The following is a 21,175-nucleotide window of genomic DNA, read 5'->3' on the forward strand; positions in this document are numbered from 1 at the left end:
ACAGTGAGATAAAGAACGGATGTTTCTTCAATGCCAGCAATCACCAGGACCATACGCAGCTATGCTTTGCCATGCAATGATACCTGATTACTTGCTACATGCATGGCGTGGTAAAGTGTCCTACCATGGTGGGCGGAACAAGGCTGCCTTGCCCAGAAACCTTCTGCAAAGGCTTCTGGAGTACCTACAGGAGCGCTTCATCGAGATGTCCCTGGAGGATTTCTGCTCAATCCCCGGACATGTTAACAAACTTTTCTAAGTAACTATACTGTCTGCGAATGCATCCCAAGTCCTCAGGGCAAATCAATCATTAAAAAACGCTTGCTTAAAAAACAATGTTTGCTATTTGCAAAGGTACACTCACCAGAGGTCCCTTCCATGGCGTCATTGTCTGGGATAGTTGCTTGGGAGGGCTGGGAGGGTAATTCCGTCAGGGTGAGAAAAAGCTCCTGGCTGCTGGGGCTCATGGAGTGCTGTGTGCTCTCTGCTAGGTCATCCTCCTCTTCTTCATCTTCATCTTCCCCGTCCGCATAATCCTCAGACATGGCAGAGATTACAACCCCCACCTCGGAATCCATGGTCAGGGGTGGGGTACTTGTGGCTGTCATAAACAGATAGTTAAGGGTTAAAGTCTGTTTTACCTGTAAAGGGTTAACATGCAGTACCTGGTGACCACCTGACCAAAGGACCAATCAGAGACGAGATAATTTCAAATCTCTGTGGAGGGAAGCCTTTGTCTGTGTTCTGAGTTCTCTTTTTGAATCTACGAGAGGACAGTCATGTCTCCAAGTTCTCCTGGAGTAGTTTCTACTAATTAATAGTGAGTATTAATTAGGAAGGCGAATTAGTCTTATGATTTGATTTCTATATTTGCAATTGGGTGTTTGCTAAAGGAAATGCTTTATTCCTGTTTGCTGATATTGCTTTTTACTGAGAAAGGGGGAGGGGGGATTCTCTCCAGAGATTGATAAGGTTATTCCCTATGAGTGTCCAGCTTGGGCTCATAGAGATTCTGTATTTTCTTTTTAGTCTTTAATAAATTCTTTTCTTTTCTATTAAGGACTTGTTGGTCTTTCCTTGGGTGGATTCTCAGGGAAAGAGAAGGGGGAGGTATCCCTCTGTAGTTAGACCCCGTGTCTCTCCTAGGAAAAGGGAGGGGGGAGGAAGCAGGGGGAATGGTTTGTTTCTCCTGGGTGTAAGAACTCCATGGATTTGGGGCTCTTGGAATCCCCTAGGATTTTGGGGAAGGACTGTGTCTCAATCCACATTTAATGATTGAGTGGTGGCAGCCTACTAGATCTAAACTAGGATTTTAGTTTAGAGGGAAACCAAGTCAGGTCCCCACATTGGAGCCCAACAGTTCCAAGTGGGGGTGAGACCTTTGACAGTGGCGCAGCCCGCTAAAATTGCATGCAGCTCAGCATAGAAGCGGCATGTTTTTCGACCTGCCCCGGACCTTCCGTTTGCTTCTTGGTTTTCTGGTAGGCTTGTCTGAGCTCCTTAACTTTCACTCTGCACTGCAGTGAGTCCCTGCTGTGGCCTTTATCCGTCATAACCTTAGAAATTCTTTCAAATACTTTTTCATTTTGTCTTTTGAAACGCAGTTCTGTTAGCACTGAATCCTCTCCCCATATAGCGATCAGATCCAGTATCTCCCGTGCAGTCCATGCTGGGGCTCTTTTTCGATTCTCAGGAGACTGCATTGTTACCTGTGCAGATGAGCTGTGCGTGGTCACCTGTGCTGATGAGCTCTCCACACTGGGGAAGCAGGAAATGAATTTCAAAAGTTCGCGGGGCTTTTCCTGTCTACCTGGCCAGTGCATCAGAGTTCAGAATGCTGTCCAGAGCGGTCACAGTGGTGCACTGTGGGATACCGCCCGGAGGCAAATACCGTCGATTTGCGGCCACACTAACCCTATTCCGATATGTTAATCCTGATATTAGCGCTACTCCTCTCGTCGGGGAGGAGTACAGAAACCAATTTAAAGAGCCATTAAAATTGATATAAGGTGCCTCCTAGTGTGGACGGGTGTGGCGTTAAATCGGTTTTATGCTCCTAAAACCGGTTTAAACGCCTAGTGTAGACCAGGCCTGAGTCTCCAAACCTTCCAAATATCCTACTTTGCTGTATGCAGATGGCCTATTTTAAAATACAATTCAGTACATAAAGTAATTTCCCCCCAGAAGTTTGCAATTGTTTGTTATTATTAGCTTGTTTATTTATTGGCTTAGCTTGTTTTCTATTGATTTTCTGTGAGTAAATGTGCCTCCAGTGAGCTGCCATAGATGATGTTTAAACCTGATCTCTCTCTCTCTATTCTCCCTTTGAAGGTAACATAGCTAAAACACACTTAAGAGGGTATTGTCAAAGTAAGTATAAGTATATATGCCCACAAGATTCATAGCTCAGCCTCCACATGGGAAGAGGCTGAAGCTGTTCCTGGCTTTCAGACCCCTTCTTGAACCATTCCTTAGCCCATCTTTTAGGGTCATTCTTCAGCCCCACCCTGGGGTCATATTCCTTCCAGTAGGTTGGCATGCTTCTTCCTCAGGACTGGTTGGGGAAACCCAGGCCCAATTTCTAACTGGGTACCAGCCCAGAGACTCTGTATTAAGCAGTTGGGTCAGCTTCATCAGGTGTGCTGCTATTTCTCTGAGTTCCTTCCCTACAGCTTGTGCTTAACATTGCCTCCCTCTAGCTCTCAGGCATCTGGTTCCTCCTATACTCTCCTTTCTCTGCTGAGCCAACCATTTTTCCATCCCTCTTAAGCTGATCTGCTTTCTTTGGGACTCCTTCCACAGAAGCAGCCTCTTCCCTCAGGTTCCTTTTAAGGCCCAGGTGCCTAATGATTCTTAAATAGCTCCACCCCAAACTAGGATGCAATCAGAGGTCCACTAATTGACTCTTAACCCCTTGTCTTACAAATATCCTTTTCCTTCCATCTTATGTTCTTATGAAAGGCAAGTGACAGAGTTGCCATGCTGCTATCTCAAATAAAAGGACATTTTCTTAAGAATAAGGAGCAATCACATAGGTCCAAATTCTTTTTTCACTCTCGCAAGTGTAAATCTGGAATGACTCGGACTTCATTGGGGTTACTCCAGATTTATACCAATGAAACTGAGAGCTGAATTTGGCCCTTGCTGAGCATCAGCAATTTTTTTTTAGATTAAGGGATAAGTTCATCCATCAGCAAGAGTTTGACTCCCATAAGTGGAGTTTATGAATACTGAGGAGATAATATATCTCTATTAGCCAACAGCTTTGTTCTTTGTAATTTGTTGTAGTTAGTGATATGTATCCTATATATTTGACACAAAACAATGCCTGTATGCAGCATTTTACTATATCACATTAAACATATCACTCTGAATACTTTTGTGAGTATATGTGTGCTGAGTTCATGTATTCCATACATATAGGATGGTTTATGCTTTTTAGAACAAAGTACTTTACACATGAGAAATTTTTACAATGCTTAATAAAGTTTTGTCTCCCTAAAACTGGAATTTGGAATTCCTAAGTAAGGGATTCTATGCAATAACTTTCCATCATCTGTTCCAGCATTCTTCTTCTCTATTGAAAATCATGGCTGATTAAAAGTCTAATGCAACAGCTGTTTATGATTATATGATTGATATATTTCTAGGCAGATGCTGAGTATTAAAAGCAGAACCCTTTAGAATTCTTTTCAGTGCTTGAAAACTTTAAATTGACTTTTTTTTTAAAAATTGTAGGACGCAACTTCCCAGCAAAACAAATCATTTATATTTTTAATAGTTAACATTGATTTCTTTCTGCGTAAGTTAGAAAGAGCTGATGCTTCTCAAAATCACACTTTTGTAATGTTTCATGATCACAGAATATAACTGTATACAGATGTTCCCCGGGTTACGTCAGACCCGACTTATGCAAATTCACACTTACGGAAAAAGTTCCATAAACCAGAAATAGGATTTTCGGGTTGCAGAATTTTTTGTGTAACGTACGGATATACTTTTCTGACTTACGCAAAATTCGAGTTATGCAAGGCTTTCTGGAATGGAATGATTGTGTAAGTTGGGGGGCATCTGTAAATTCAGACCTGATGTTAGCAGGTGCAATTTTGCTGACTTCATAGATCCCTAAGCTCTTTAAAAGCTTTTATCAACTCATTGTACAAACAAATCACTTTGATTATAAGTCAGTTTGAGAATGAAACATAGCACTGCACAACAGTTAGAACAACAAGTGAAGAGTGGTATAACCAACTGAAATTGCAACATGGAATGAAGTAGTGCAATGCTTTTAGTCAAGTTGGAATTTAGCAAGGGCACTGGGTTTACATCTGCTTCTACAAAAGGTACCATGAGGGCTTTAATGAGTAGGAGCATTCAAAATGTCTGTTTTACATACCTGCTGGAAAGCTAGCAAGTGCAGAGTGCCATTCACAACCTTAAATTAACCTTCTTGTACTTAAGTATCAAGACAAACTTTTTCAAAAGGTTCCCTGGGCAAGTAACTTGTTCTTTTGCCCACTCCAGGAATTTTCAGAAAGGTTCTCTTCGAGCATGGAGCAAAAGCTGGAGCACTAAAGCTGGATTTTTCAGGTCACAAAGGATGATCACACGCCTAACCAGATGCTGCTACTTCAGTCATGTCAAGGCACAACCAACGTAACATACGCAGTTAACGATTTAACACACTCATTTATCAGAAGGTCATTTTGTTGAGCCAGATGCTACATGCCTCGGGAACATACCCCTAAATGAATTAATGCTCCTTAAACACGTGTTCCATTCTGAGGGTTTCTATTTGGCTAATACCTGTCATGACGATCAGGGCTATGCGGTCAATGGTTGCCCTGTCCTAACCGGGCAGAGTATCGCCAAAGTAATGTTTTAACAAATGTTCAGGAGTGAGCTCTTGCTCAGGAGAGAAGACACAGCACTTCTGTTAACTGCATGTAAAAACTCAGCCCTGCCTGAATCTGCCCAGGCTCCTTGAAACATGTAATTCACAGAGACTACTCAGAAACTCAGTAAGTGCCTGAGTATCATTGCTCCCATGCAAACAGTGACTCATTCTGTAGCCACTCCCACATTTGTAACTTGTTGCCTATCCTTACAATACAGATTTTTAATTTTTATTGTTTCTTCTAGCAAGAGCTGGGAAAAGCTGCTGTAATGTAACAAGTCAGAGAACAGATTAAGAGTTTAAGTAGTTATATTGCTGCTAGACACATGCACTAGCAACCTGCTTAGAGTATCTGTAGAGGGGGAGGGGAAATGACATTTTTTTAAACCTATGGTTAGGTGTGTATTTTACTATGTATTGCTCTGGTTCAGTTTTAGTTGGGGAATTTACATAAATTCAGTTATTTTTAAACAAACCCCACATCTCTAGCTTTTACCAAGCCTCCCTACACACCTCAGGGATGGTACTGTAGGTACATTAGAAAAATAGGGATCAAACATACTTGTCTTGACTTCAGTATAACAGTTTAATGTTTTTGTTTTACTTACACTTACTGAGGTTGGTTATGATGGAGTTTACAAGCTCTTTGGGAGAACTTCCTTGGGAGAACTCTCCCTAGGAAATAAACAAATAGCTATAGAAAAGATCCTGAACACACTGGTCATGAAACTGCAGCTGCTCTCTTCACTTCCTAACTTGTTTGGATGGAGGGAAGGCAGCTGTGTTTCTGGCCCAGTCAGTTGGAACAGGAGGGTCTCATTACCCTCATCAGAAGATTGGTCTTTGTTCAAGAAAGAAATGCAGGCAAAGCTGTGTGGGGAAAAGCCTTATAAAAACCTCCTTAGTTCAGGTAGGTATAGGCTTAAGCTTTCTGTTGAAATCAGTTTATTGTTTTAGGATATTTTGTTGTATATGTACTAACTATAGAAGGAAAATATCTGGCTAGTGTCCTGAGGCAATCTTTGCTTGGCCATTTAAAAAGGCTGACTACTGTCTTAAGGCAATTATTGCTCTGAGTCATCTAGAAAGATTAAAATAAATACGAACCTTAGCTAGGATTTTATTATTTTTATAAAAGAAACTTGGTTGTTTGACTTGCTTGTTTTGTTGGTCTTAGCTCTAGATCTTCCATATTCTCCCTTTAAATTGTGAGAGCTTAATTCTGTATAATATGAACAATAAAAAAAATTCACATTAGTGTAAATGGGAGCTCTGGAAGTGCAAACAATACTGTATCAAGCTGTTAGGATAAGTTTTCATGAAGTATTGTCTTAATGGCAGTATGATAAGATGCCTAAAATGTGTAATAGGGAACTTTTAAAAGACTGCCCCATGTCATTGTTCTCAATCTATATCCTGTTAGAGTGTGTGTATGATAGCTGTTCTTACTGAGGCTAGAAACTCAGATCAAGGAGAGGTCTTGCAATATCAGCAGTACTGGTTTTAATGAGGGATCCATTGTATTCTTCAGTGGGAGAGCTCTCTTTCTAGAGGAGAATGAGACAATGTTGATACTTTGAGAAGGAATCAGCTCAATTATCTAAGTAATTTTTTTGTTAATGGCATGAATGTCTTGATAAACTCTTCCTCAGCAGCCTGTGAGTGCTCCAAGACCCAGTGGGCTAAAGATATCCAATGGTTTTGCAAAATTCCTACCATCTGATTCCACATCATAAAGTGTAGAAATAAGTCTCCTTTCACAGCAATGTCAATGCAGTTCCTTAAATTAGTTATCAGCAGCCACTTTTGATACAGAGTTGTTCCATTCCCCCACCACTGAAGAGGTCAAAAAATAAGTGTCACTATCTTATGCCTCAAATATTAAAGGTGGGGGGTTGAGAATTGGGTCTTAGCCCTGTGCTGTGTTGCCCATTGCTGTTTCACTTTTCACTGTGTTCTGAGCAGGGGCGGCTCTAGACCCCAGCGCGCCAAGCAGGCGCTTGGGTCGGCCGTTTCCCGGGGGGGCGGCATTTGACTCCGGTTGAGCTCCCGCAGGCATGACTGCGGCAGGTCCGCTGGTCCCGGGCTCCGGTGGACCTGCCGCAGGCATGCCGGCGGGAGCTCAACCGGAGCCGCGGGAAGAGGGGACCCGCCGCGGGACCGGGGAAGGGCGGCGCAGCGCACCGCGCTGCTTGGGGCAGCCTACTTTCTAGAGCCGCCCCTGGTTCTGAGCAAGTACGGTACCTAGTGATAGAGGTATTTGAGAAAAAAATATGTTTGTATAACCGATTTATAGAGGAAAAACAACACGTGAGGCATCAGAGCCTGGAGAAGAACCTTGATCATAGGACTTGTCACTGGCTGCAGCCTTCTGCATTGTCTGCCAACAAATCCTAGGAGCATTGTTCAAGAGCAAATAGTACTCAGTGAAATGTTTTTAAATATTGTATTTTAGGATGCTTCAAACCTAAACAGCTCTTGTTTATCTGTGCTTATACTCAGGGGTATGGTTGTGTGGGTTTTTTTGTTTAACTGGGAGCTTGAGGTATATTTCAGCTGGTGATAATCTACTAGGTATGGTCAATTTGAAACACACTTCAACATTGTAGGTTAAGTCTAACTTGAATGAAAAAATAGGTTAACTTTCTACTCTGGAGAAGCTAGAGAAAGGTATAGATAGCAGCACAGTAGAAAAAGTAAATAAGACTATGAAAAAAGGAGGGGAGAGAGTCTAATGGAAAATGTACTTATGTAACATGAGACATCCACATGCAGCAGCCTAGCTTTGGAGACTGGGAAAGAGAGGTGTCTTAAGTCTAATATACAACACAAGCTTTCCTTTAACTAGAAAACCATGTTTTAAATACTACTGTGCATTTGATTGCAAAATTTGTATAGGTACATCAGTATTCATTCAGCCTGCCTTGCAATGGAAGAGGTCTATATCAGACAAGGGATAATATGGTCAGGAGGTGATGTGGCAGATCCTGATGTCCCTTCCAGTGTGTGGCAAGGTATTATCTGCCTCTTGCTGTAATACTCAGGGTGGTATCTTGGGAGTGTATAGCAGTAGTGTCTGGTATTGGCAACTGGCACTTGAAGAACTATGAAGAAACAGAAATCGTGTTATAAATTCATTTGGTTTTGGACACGGCTGCAGGTTCACAAGTTTCATCATTTGTACTTGTGGTGAAATGTATAAATGGAATTATATCTCCTTCTTAAAAAGCTTTTTGATTGATCCTATATGATCACAAAGATAAATAAGCAAAAGACCATGAATTTCCAAATAAACATAAGCAGGTAGGCTCTTAAAAATAAAAATAAAAATCTAATTCCTGTCTTTTTCTTGTGCTATGGAAGAAATATTGTATAGGCCCTTAACCTACAAAAACTTAAGCATATGCTTAAGTACTTTAATGGGAATATTTATAATGTATAAATTTAAGCAAATGAAAAGTCTTTGCAGTACTGGGGCCTTAAGAAATATCCTTTTTATGATCCTTCTTCAATCCTCTCTTTTCCTTATCTGAAGATATGAAACAAAAGGCAATAAGAAATATCAGTGGAAAACCTCCAACAAGGTCTCACTTTGTGGTAGGACACACTGTACATCCCCCCTCTTTTAAAAAAAAAAACGAACTACCAAATAGTGAAGTGGAATAGTGACCTGCCAGTAGTGAGTCCTGGATTCAGTGAAGCATCTGGTGGAGATATGTCTAATAAAATGACCATGTAAAGATTATTTTATTTAAACCTTTGGCTGTGAAAGTTCAAAATCTCATGTCTTCACTGAAGTCCAATGGAGTTAACCAGTCCAAATGCAAAGAGAATTGGATCCACAGAGAATTTGCTTTCTTGGTATCAGGAAACCTATTTGAGAGAGGACTGAATTCTTTAATGTTGCTCTTATGAAATAGTGTGGCCATAACAGTACTTTAGAGCTTGCTGTTTTCTGCTCTGTTCCATCAGTGCACCTCATTTTAGGCACGGAATAAATCACTGATCAAAATGTTTTCTTCCTAAAAATTTTGTAGTGTCTTTGTAACTTCACAAAGTTGTATAAACTGTATTGTGGATAGATAGAATTCCATGTTTACTTTTCATTTAAAGTGTCCATTTAATTTTAAATTTCTTGGAACAAAGCAGTGCTGTTTAGTTTGTTTATATTAATAATCATTTAAAAGATGACTAATCAACATCAGGGGAAACAGGTGATGCCTCTCTTAAATGCCATCTGGAAGAAGTAGAAAGCAGCACTGAATGTCTAGCCTATGTGGATCTTCATTCTCTACCTATGACTGCCCACTAGCATTTTCCTATAGCTTGTCCAAGCATATGGCACAAGTGAAATGGCCTCTGCCTGTGGCAGCATAGCCTGTAAATATGCCACCCACATCTTTTGCTCTATAGTAGAAACAGTTAAGGAACGAATGGCCTGTTGCTGAGAGTTCACAACTCCCACTGACTAACTGAGTTTGGAACAATTAACAGAAGGTCCTCCAGGGTTCTGTTGTCAGTCGGTTAAGATGCCCAATGAAAAGGAAACATGGCTTTTGCATAAGGAGAGTTGCTCAGAACTTGTTTCTGCTTGAATAGAAGCTTATGATATGGAAAGATATAAAGATAGACGGTTTAACTAGATGTAACAAATCATTATACTTCTCACTTCTAGGAGGAATACTCTTGAAGTAAAACTAAATGGTTTCATAGGGTATCTGAACAGAAGTGCAGTTACAGTAGCTAGTCTTTATTCCAGTCCAGGGTTTTATACATATATTCTGGCAATAGAGGTGGAGTCATAACTCTGCCACATTCTTGTTTTCTTAAGTAACTGTGTTTTCTGATGAAAATGTAACACTATGTTGATAAAGGTAGCTTTGCAGTAAAGCTAAATTTAGTAAGTTTAGGCATATGTTTGTTAGTGACATTCCTCTTCTTTATACTACATGCACCTAGAAAGACTAAAAAGATAACTTTTGATTTGGAGTCTGGAATGCATGTCTGTAATGTTTCCTGCTGTGCCAAATATTCATAAAGATACATGGATTGATGAGCAACTTAGATATTCTGAGATAAAACTGGTGAAATCAGGCAAGCTTGACTGCTTGTTTTTGTTTAAGTAGTCAGGCGTCTGAAAATCTCAAGGTTTAAGAGTAGTTTCAGGAAGAAAGGAAGGCAACATTGTGGTAACTGATTATGTTCATGCATTAGCATGGAAGTAATGAGCAATGTGTGAGTGCGCTTTGTGGGTTCCAATTTTGTAATATGAAATAACACTTGCTGTATCTGTAACTTATTGAGAAGTCTGACTTGGAAATGGGACTCAATCTTTGCTTCAAGATCCCAAGAGAAAGTTCTTTCTTTCAACAAAATAATGCAAGTTGTAATATCTCTTGTGCATTCCAATTATCTGGTGCTTCCTTAATTATCATATTTCACATGCTTTTTGAATGATGAAGAAGCTGTGAACTTTTGAATAAACATTTTTAGAGGAATGTTGCAAAAATAAATCTGGCTGATAAATCAGTTTGTCATGAAATGTTAGTAGCATTATTTGATCTACATTAATGCTTTACCCATATTAGCGCCGGCTGACCTCTCTAGTAAAAAATCTATATCCTCCCAGCCAGTCTAGTACTTTGTGAATCTACATAATTCTAAGTATCTGGTATCCAAAACCATATTCTATGTCCTGGTGGGTTCATTCCCTGACTGCTAAAACCATTTAGAAAAACTCCTAAGTGCACAGACAAACTATAGTAATCTAATTTTAGGAGGAAACATTGTGTAGTGATTATCAGTGTGGTAGTCTCCAACACTGGACTTTATTTCCTATACTCTAGTGATTTTTGAACAAATTATTTTCAACAGACATTGTCAACTTACATCAGATTTCTGTCTGAATTGTTTACTTTCTAGTGTTAGTGATTTTAGTTGTTACTTGTAAGTGGCAGATTGAAGACACGTTCCCTGTTTTTAGCAGCTTCTTTCCTTTGTCAGCCCTCAGTATATAAAGTCAGCTTAATTGGGCCTTTCATACAGCAACCAGGGAGAGAATTTTTGTTATGGAGGGATGGGGATCCAGGAAAATAACTTCAGTCATAAAGATTGGCAGGGGTGGCTGAGAGGCAGGTGTAGTAACTGAAACAACTACTCAGCTTTTGAAACTGATTGACTAAATTTTGAATGTACGGTGTTCCTTTTTAAACTTCTCTGTGCTTCAGTTTCACTGTATGTATGAAGATAAGACTTGCCTATTTCAGGGCTGTTGTAGACTTGTGTTTAGAAAGAGCTTTGAGATTCTCTACAGAAAGGCCAAATACTGGCATAATATTCTGTTGCAGTTTGAGCTGTCTCCAACTGAATTCTGTGCAAGTAGGAGTAGTATTACTGACTCGCATTACTGGAGTTCTTTAATGCAGTGTTCATGCACAACTCTTTTTTTTTTCTGTCATACCTAGGAGCTGTGATTGTGTAATAAAGGATGCCACTTTGTGGCAACATGCTGTATCTGTTGAGCTATGCTTTTCTAAGGTCACCCTGCACAGAGGTACGTGAGTGATGCATGGCTTCTTTTCTTGCAAATTAAATAGGATGTTTAAGTTGGAGAGAGAGGGGCCCCATCTGCAAATGCCAAGAGTGTTTACACTCTGGCTCACAGCAGCCTCTAGTTTAAGGGTCAGATTCCCAGCTGGTGTAAATTGATATAGCTCAATTGAAGTCAATGTAGACATGCTCACTTACACTAAAAGCTGGCCCTAAATCTTTGGAACAAAGGAAAACAACTGAGAATTTTTTTTTGACAGCTAAAATCTTGTTCTGTGTAAGTTTGTGTAGTTTTCAAGAACTCATGAGTTGTTACATGAGTAACATGCAAAAGAAGTGCCCACAACAAACAAGATGCACTGAGATCCCTCATCCCAAAGGGGTTTTTAAATGCCACTACTGTCAGTTGCTGTGCACCTGGCTTTCAGCTGATGTGAAAAGTAATACTACTTCTGTTTTAGTCCTTGTAGACTGACATTATACATGCATGGGCTTTTTTGCATGCCTTGGCAATACCATAATATTTTCAGTCTTTTCTCAGATAAGGGAAACCAATCACCTGTGCTGGTTCTGCTCCAGGTTTCAGTATCTAGTTGGTCATGCAAATGGACCTACCGATCAGTTTAACTGCTCAAGTTTCTTACAGGTCATACATTTGGGGTTTTTTACATATTAAGAAAAATATTTCCAAGGAACACTGTGTTGGATTTCATGCATCAGAATCCATCATTTTCCACAAGTAGCAGGGAATTAATGCGTACTAACCTTATTTCAGTTTCCACTCTTGAGGGAGGGTAACAGCTCTGGAATAAATTCAGAGAGAGTATATTTTGTCTTTATAATATGGAACAGCTGAGCTGGTGTAACACAGGGCCATCAAGTATTGTACAGGACCTAATCTGTTGCCAAGTTTCAGATAACTCAGTAATGCCTCTGGTGGAAGGAAAGCAAATAGTTGGATTGATGTGATGGCACAACGTTTATGAAAGGGAAGTATTGTGAAAATTGGAGAGTTCCACCAGTGCAAATGCAGTCATTGATGAATTAAGACTGGGACTTTAGGCAGCCAGTTCCCATCCTAAATTGAATCCTAGCTTAAAATAAACCAACATTTAGTTCAGTGGGTTATCTCCCAGGACCATGCAAACACAGGAGCTGGCCCTGAGCTGCTGGCCTCTTCAGTCTGGAGGGTTCCTCTCCCCTCACCCCCGAACTTAGAAAAATGGATCAGCCCAATCTGCTCTCTCTGACCTCTCTTCTCTGCTGCAGGACAACAATGGGCAGCTCCACTCCCTCTCCTTCTTTCCTAGAGGGCATGGGGAAGAGGATTACTAACCCAGAGCTGCTCCAGCAGCAGCTAGGACCTTCTTATGGCAACAACAATAGAGCCCTGCAGAAGGGTGTATGAAGAGTGGCAATGGGCAGCTGAATTTATCTGAGCTAGGGATGGAGACAGCATGGCCTGAATTAATTGTATGGAGAGTATCCTAAAAAGTGACCAATGCACTCTTGCCAAATTAGTCTCCCATTGCTGCCCTGAGAAACCCAGTCAACTACCTCAATATTTCTTGAAAATCTTAATATGAGAGCTCAGATACAGGTCCCCCCTACCATGTTAAAAGTTAAAACTTGCATCATTTAATTTTCCCTTCAAATGTATTTTTCACAAGAACAAAGATGTTTGCACCACTCAGATGAACAAAAATACCCCCTGTATTTCCAATTCTAGGAAGTCTTTGGGTGACCAAATAAAGTCAATATTCACATTCTGCAGTTAAAGGAATGTCTCTGATTCCACATTCAGAAAAAGGCCCCACAGAACTGACGCTATATATTACTGCACAATAGTGAAAGATGATGTGCATAGGTGGTTGAGAGGGCTGGGGCTGTGGTTAGCGTACCGAATTTTGTAAATGACTGCAAATGGTGGTGAAAAAGAGCTACACAGATTTTGTTTCCAGCAGCAGTGAGCACTGTGGATTTGGTTGAGCATATTTGTACCTTTCTAGATGAGAGGAGAACACAAATTTGCTGGAAGCCAAAAATCTTTCTATGAACTCCGTCAGCCTGCAAAAATATTTTTTCCTTTGAGCCCCCCCCCCCCAAAAAAAAAGAGAAAATGAGATCAGAAAAGAATTAACTCTCTTGGAAAAAAATTTCTCTGATCGTGAGAATATTGTATATGTCTTAGCTTTTCCTGAGTTTCTACATTCTCTTAATTTTTTTTACCAGAAAGAAACCACAGTTAGAGACTCTCAATACTTGTGGTATCATAGGAAACAATCATTTCAAAATGGTATTTCAAGATGTGGAAAGGACTTGGCAAATTAATGCTGCAACTTTTGTGCTCTGGCCAGTAGGATTTCACAGGGTGCATTTCTTGGCTGAATCCAGCCCCTTTGTATATAAATAAATCATGAAGGAAAGAGCAGTTACAGGAGAAGCCTTTTATCTGTACAATGTTTTATAATTATTCCATTTGTAAATCCAAAACAGAGATCTTCCTTGTCTAAAAAAATCAACCGAATGAGAGAATACCAATAAATTGCAAAGAAGATGGTAAGAAAATAAAGGGGGACCTTATCCTGCAACTTCAAGTGTCTGTGTGGATTGCTTATCTATAAGGAGTCCTGCTGAGTCAGGGGCTCTGTGTGGGTCCACTTGTCCACCTGCAGTTATGGGATCAATACACTAATTTTTAAATAGCCACTGGAAAAACAATATACTAAATAAGAGCATTCAAATTATTTAAGGGCTTGATCTTGTCCTTGGACACAGAAGAGTGGCTGCTTGTGTATTTGCTAGGATCAGAACAGTGCTTCTGGGGTACTAATTCTCCCCCTGTCTCAGATAACTCCCTGAGCTCCAGAGAGAATAGAGCCTTAAGGTGAGCAAGACTTGACTAGTTAGGTGTCTTTCATCCTTCCTTTTCCCCCTACTTACTATACTGTGATTAGTCACCCCCAAAGAGATTCTCTGTGCGCTGTACTCCCAAACTATTTCTCATATGTAAATGACACTATTTGTGAGTGACGCAACCTGTGTTGGACGAACATAGTGTCATTGCACCGCATAAAGCTTTATAGAAAGCTATAAAAGGACTCAGTTTATAGAAAACTGAGTCCTGGGAAGACTCAGTTTTCTGCAGGTCTTCCCAGGAAAGCTCAGATGTGGATTGGTGTCTAAATACTCCCAATTACTGGAATGTGTTTTATGCTAGATTTGCCATGTAACTGTAAGCAGAGTCAGGATGAGCTCTACCCTGACATCTGGTGGTGAATTGTGGTGAGTTGTGGAAAAAAACTTCAGGAGCTGGTCTTGTTTGCATAGGCACACACCCTGCCTCGCATGAGCTCACAGCTACCCAAATGGTCATTTTGGCTGCTGTGGGATCCCCGGTTTCTCTGTTATTGGGGCAGGAAGAATAAAGTGTTGTTTCCCTGATTATGTGAATCAAGGCCAGTGGAACTGTTTTATGACAGAGGGACTCACCATCAACTAAGTAGCACTCGCTAGACAAGGGACATGGATTCCAAAACCCAGTGAATTGAGGGAGGCTGGGGATTGGTATTTGTACCTGATGGTATGGGCCCCTTTTGAAGGCCTGAAACACCAATTGCATCTCCTTCTCTCTCTACACTGTTGAATAGCAGAGCTAATTTTGATTCTATTGAGTCTAGTTACAGGCTGCTGTGCTGAATTCACTTTGGGCCAATGGTGCACCAGCACTGGGGTTCCCTTGCTACAAGCTGAAATCACTAAGAGCTGAAATTACTAAGAGCTGAGATCACTGAGTGCTGTGTTAACTAGTGGGGGAGCCTGAAGATATATTGTTAAGCAGCTGGCAGAGTGGAGCAGTTTGTGGGATGGTTGGAGTGGCCCACAGGACAGTGAGTGGAGTGAAGCAGGGCAAAGCGGAGCAGTTCATGGGATGGCTGGAGTGGTTCATGGGATGGCTGGTGGAGTGGAGCGGCTTGTGGTGAAGGCTGCTGCAGAACCCCACGGAGAGGTGGGGCAGTCGGCCTTGAACCACGTAAGATGCCCCTTAACATCCTGTGTGCCCCTCCCCCCCATTTGCACCCAGGCTGGGAGGGTAAAACTCTGCAGATAAACTTTTGAACTATGGGGCTGCACTGATCAGGGACAGAGACTTTTGGGGTGTTGGACTTTTGGGACTTTGGGGTGATCTTTTGGGTTATTGGACTTAAGACCCTGAAGGGAAAAGGATACTGTCAAACTTACTTGCGGGGGTGGGTCTTTTGCTCATGGTTTGTGTTATGACTCCTGTTTGTGGTGTTTCCCCAACATAATGCCACATTGTTTCCTCCTTTTGTTAAAAGGATTTTGCTACACTCAGACTCCATGCTTGCGAGTGGGGAAGTATTGCCTCTTAGAGGCGCTTGGGGGGTGGTATGTAATTGTCCCAGGTCACTGGGTTGGGGCTCGAGCTGGTTTTGCATTGCGTTATTAAAACAGAACCCCTGGATACTGAACCCGGCCCTTGTTGCTGGCAACTTAGACAGGCAGAAGGGTTACATAACATACCTTTGTGAAAGTTATATTCTTCTGCATGTATTCAGATATAAAAATGATATATGCACATGAATAGGATGAAGTTATGAGTGTTGGCTCTATGCTTGTATTTAAAGTGTTTGCTGCAGAAAACACCTAAGGCAGATGTGGTCAACATCGTGTGAAGGGGTTATTCAAGTAATTGGGAGTATTTAGACACCAATCCACATCTGAGCTTTCCTGGGAAGACCTGCAGAAAACTGAGTCATGCATGAACATGTGACTTGCCCATGTAAATCAAAAACTCCATTTTGTAGCTGGAGTCTACATGGGGAGAGAGGGGTTCCCACCCACAAGAGAGAAACTATATAAGCCCCTGCAAAAAACCTTCAATTTTGTCTTCAGTTGGCTCAAGAGAGAGCCTCTCCACCCCCAAAGGATATGTGAAAGAAACCAGAAAAAAGGACAGTAACCACAGGAGTGTGAGTGATTGCTGGGCCCAGACTAGAAGGAGGCAAGTCTGTAAAATAAGATTACTGGAACATTTCTGAGGGTGAGATTTCATTCGTAAACACTTTCTTACTGTATTAGGTTTGGACTTGCATTTTATTGTTTTATTTTGCTTGGAAATTCACTTTGTTCTGTCTTATTACTTGGAACCAGTTAAATCCTACTTTTTGTATTTAATAAAATCACTTTTTAATTATTAATTAGCCCAGGGTATATATTAATACCTGGGCAGGGACAAACAACTGTGCATATCTCTCTATCAGTGTTATAGACGGTGAACAATTCATGAGTTTATCCTGTATAAGCTTTATACAGGGTAAAATGGATTTATTTGGGGTTTGGACCCAGTTATCTGAGTACTAGAGACAAGAACACTTAAGCTGTTTTTAGTTTAGCCTGCAGCTTTTGGGGGACATAGTTCAGACCTGGGTCTGTGTTTGTAGCAGGCTAGCATGTCTGGCTCAAACCAGGCAGGGCACTGAAGTCCCAAACTGTCAGGGAAAATGGGCTCAGAGGTAGTCTCAGCACATCAGGTGGCAGTTCCAAAGCGCGTTTCTGTGATCCAACCCATCACGCATATATCCTAGAGGATGAGTGAGCTAGTAGACCTACCTTGCTCTCCCATCTCATCTGTTAGATTTGGTCCCCACAGAGACAGCTGAGCCAGTCTGGCAGGTTTCCACCTGCAGAGGACCCGAGGGTGGGGACCCAGAGAAGCTGATGTCTAGTCCTCAATAGTTGCATGCACTGGCATGGGCCTGATGGTGATGAGAAGTCAGGATGTCCATGTTAACTTATCCTTCCACTGCGTCAACCTTTTAGCATTTGAAGGGGCTAATGATTATTGAAGGGGCCATGTTAAGCTCTGGGCAGGAGGATAAGTTGGTAGGGAGAAAAGGCTGCTTCTTCAGAGGAAGAAGGGAAAACATTTCTCTTCTTCTGTCCTTTCCATGTAGAGGTCATCTACCACTCACCAGATGCCTCTCCACCCATCTCCATATCTATGACTAGCAGCTAAAGAGATCTTCAAAAATCAATCTACCACCTTATTCCTTTGTGAGGTCCCATGCCCTATTTACATCCCATCTCCCCTTTAAGCCTCCCACTTTAGCTTCCTCACCTTTATCTTTGGAACTTAATCTCTGCATTGGCTTTCCGGCTTCCCAAAACTACTATTCACTTGAAATATCTTCACTAAACACTACCTCCTTCCTGATCTTTTAGTCTGAGTTCCCTCTCCCTGATCACCCCATCTCCATCACATTCAACCACTTGCCCCCATTCTGATCTATTTCAACTCTTTCATGACTTACAATCCTACATTGTCTATGATCAGCCACTCATCCCTTTCCTCATTCTCTCCACTCCAGGCTCCCGCTCAACCCCCCCCCTCCATCATCCCATTGGCATGCTTCTGTGTGCGAAGTCCCCAGATTTCCTCTACTACAAATTCATACTCTCCCTCCCCAGTTCTGCCATCTTCCTGCTCAAGCAGCATTCCTTCTCCATGTCATACACTCTGATGCCCAGTCACCTATTCACCCACGCTGGTTCTCTCCTGAAACCTTCCTCCATTTTTCATGTTGAAACGTTTACAAAATTTGTAGTGACCTTCCCCTTCCCCTTGTGAGACCTACACTATAGGATCTGATTGAATGGACTTTGAAAACAATTTTATACATCTTTGAATTTTTTTCCAAGTATATTGAAAACATTTATTTTGGGGAGACTGCATACAGTAGACAATTGGATACTATAATGAGTATTGGGTATGAAGGTGTGTCTACACAGACTTCATGTAACTGACAATTTAGGAAATGATGTTAGTTTAGAGATAGGATGTTCACTTAGGCCCTGATCCTGCAGACACATGGGCTTGACACATGCATGGTCCTCCTGAATGAGACTACTTGTTTAAGGCACTCATCCAACAAATAAGTGTCACTTTAAAAAACATCACATAGTTAAGAATAAAAACAGCTCTATTCATTATACCTACATTATAAAATAGACAATGCACCAACCTCTTCTTTCTCCCCACTCTCCCCTTTAACTATGTTTATATTAGATGCTTTTCTATTGCCTAGATGACAGTAATCTCAGATCACGTCCAAGCATTACTGAACTCTTGTGAGTCAGGGTGTATTATGATTTCCATATGATTCCATATTATGATTTCTATATTATGTTATAGATGGTGACCTGATGGTCAGAGATTGTAACCATTGTTTAAGGCCTCACACATAGGCACCGACTCTGTGGGCGCTCTGGGGCTGGAGCACCGAGGGGGGAAAAATTGGTGAGTGCTCTGCACCCACAGGCTGATCCCCACCCCACCTCGCCTCCACTCTGTCTCCGCCCCCTGGCTCCAGCGCTTGCTGCCACGAAACAGCTGTGCTGGGAGGGAGGCGGGAGGAGGGGGAATGTGGTGTGCTTGGGGAAGGAGTGGGGATTTGGGGAAGGAGTCCAATGGGGTAGGGAGGAGGCGGAGTTGGGGCAGGGACTTTGGGGAAGGGGTTGGCATGGGGGCAGGGGTGGGGTCAGGTCAGGACGGGGCTGGGGATGGCGCCAGATCCCAGTCCACATCTTACCCACATGACCATCTTGACTCTTTAATGGTGCCTTGAAGTTGACACCTGTGTGGATGTGAAAGGAGAATGTAACCCTATAATTTCCCCCTCCCCCCCACAACCAAAAAAGAAAGTTGCAAGGTCTGTATATTTTAGTAGAGAAACTCAAACCAAAACTGAAGGTACCAACACTCCAAAACTTTGGAGTGGGGTCAGGGGAAGCAAATGCAGACAGTGTTATGGCTTCTCCTTATGCCTATAATGAATCACAGGGGTGGCTCTAGGAATTGCGCCGCCCCAAGCAGGGCGGCATGCCGCGGGGGGCGCTCTGGTGGTCGCCGGTCCCGCGGCTCCGGTGGACCTCCTGCAGACGTGCCTGTGGAGGGTCCGCTGGTCCCGCGGCTCCGGTGGACCTCCCGCAGGCACGCCTGCGGATGCTCCACCGGAGCTGCGGGACCAACGGACCCTCCGCAGGCATGCCTGCGGGAGGTCCACTGGAGCCGCCTGCTGCCGTCCCAAGCGCGCACTTGGCGCACTGGGGTCTGGAGCCGGCCCTGATGAATCAAACCTTAAACCCCATTAAACTTTAGGATGAATATTAGAAACCTGTCTCTGGATTCTACAGCTTGGGCCAATGTCTAGTATTGATTTAAAAAAACAAACCAAACCTGGTACTGTTTACTTTCCTGTAATATAACTTTAACAATTGTATTTTAGTTTAGTGTACAAGTCAGAATGATCATAATCATATACTGGCCTCTGAAATTGCAATAGATGTAATTATTCTACATTAATGTCAAATTTATATTTAATGGCAGTTTAGGTTGTCTCAAAAGGAAACTTGCTTTGTAATAAAGCAAAGCAGTAGTTGATTACTGGTGCTTTTCTCAACAGGGCTGCATTTCACATCTGTTATATGATGTGTAGTGCCATCGGGGACCGATCCAATAACTATAGGTACATAATAATACCTTTAGTTAGGCGAACTGAATAAATATTGCATACAAGCTTTTGGGATCTTATAAAAGATTTTCTTCTAATGAAGAGGAAATTGGTGCAACTGGAAAATAACTCCAGGAGGAATTGTAAATTGGGAAAACCAATATCTACTAAACCCTCCAGTGCACTGATATTTGAAGCACTTATGTATAAACTTCTGATTACTCTCACCTACAAGGGAAATCTTACTGAGAACCTGAAAGCTTGTGTAAAACTTTCTTGTTAGTTAAATGACTATCTGCTGCTACTACACCTGTGCCTTTATGCCTACTAAACCTTTTAAAAAAAATCTCTAAAATTTTCTCTTGTAGTACTGACTTATAAAGACCAGATTATTGGAACCAAAAATATCTCTGCATGGCCAAACTTTTCCTCCTTTCTGGTCTGCACAGCCTTAGGAACATAGCTGAGGTCAGGCTGTGAAGGCTTTTAGGCTAAGCGGTATAACAGTCTCTCGGTTTTCTCCTGTTTTCCTGTCATAATGAGTATGTGAGGTGACTGGAGTGGGAAAGTTTAGTGAATAGAGCCTTTAGACTGATGCATGCAGCAACACCTGCTGGCAGCTGAGAGCACAGAAAGGGAGACCGTAAAGCTTAAGCTTAACTTTTTACAATAGCAACAAATCTACTTGTTCTGTGCTGCTTGTTTTCCGAGGCCAGACTGTGTGCGTGTGTGTGTGTCTGTTTCATCTAAAGAAAAGGCTCTGAAAATTAAACTCTCTCCACTAGCCTGGTACTTTGCAGTCAATCACACAGCTAGGTACTGTGAGCTAGCATGTATCTATTCCTTACCACTGAAATAGATTTTATGGGCCAGGTTGTCTCAAGACCCATTCAGTTGGTGTAAAGGGGCCACGATTTGGCTGCAAATGTGCAGCAGAGAATTCTGCTAGCACATGATGATTTCCTGACATACACCTGTGCTAGCTCCCGGTCTATGCCTCAGGTGTGTTGCGGAGGGATAAGTTATATTGAGGCTGCAGAGGCAACATGGAGAAGCTCTGCTATGCTATGTCTGTGCTCCACCAACATATGGACACCACATCAGTGGCTGAGTTTGAGACCCCTGCTCTAAATTCTATTTACCTTAGGGCCAGTGCCAGTCCTCAAATCCTCCCAGAGGGCCAATAATGTCATTG

At 42.0% G+C, this 21,175-nt stretch overlaps 1 long non-coding RNA gene across 1 annotated transcript in view; it reads left to right on the forward strand.

Annotated features, from left to right (window-relative positions):
* Positions 1-5,692: 5,692 nt before the first annotated feature.
* The window catches only part of LOC120371047, a 68,612-nt gene continuing 53,129 nt past the window's right edge, over positions 5,693-21,175 (forward strand). Inside the window, exon 1 of the long non-coding RNA XR_005584117.1 lies at positions 5,693-5,807. This is a non-coding gene — a long non-coding RNA (uncharacterized LOC120371047). The remainder of the gene's footprint in view (positions 5,808-21,175) is intronic.

This window comes from Mauremys reevesii, linkage group 8, assembly GCF_016161935.1.
Source record: "Mauremys reevesii isolate NIE-2019 linkage group 8, ASM1616193v1, whole genome shotgun sequence".
In the NCBI taxonomy this organism is placed as follows: Eukaryota; Metazoa; Chordata; order Testudines; family Geoemydidae; genus Mauremys; species Mauremys reevesii.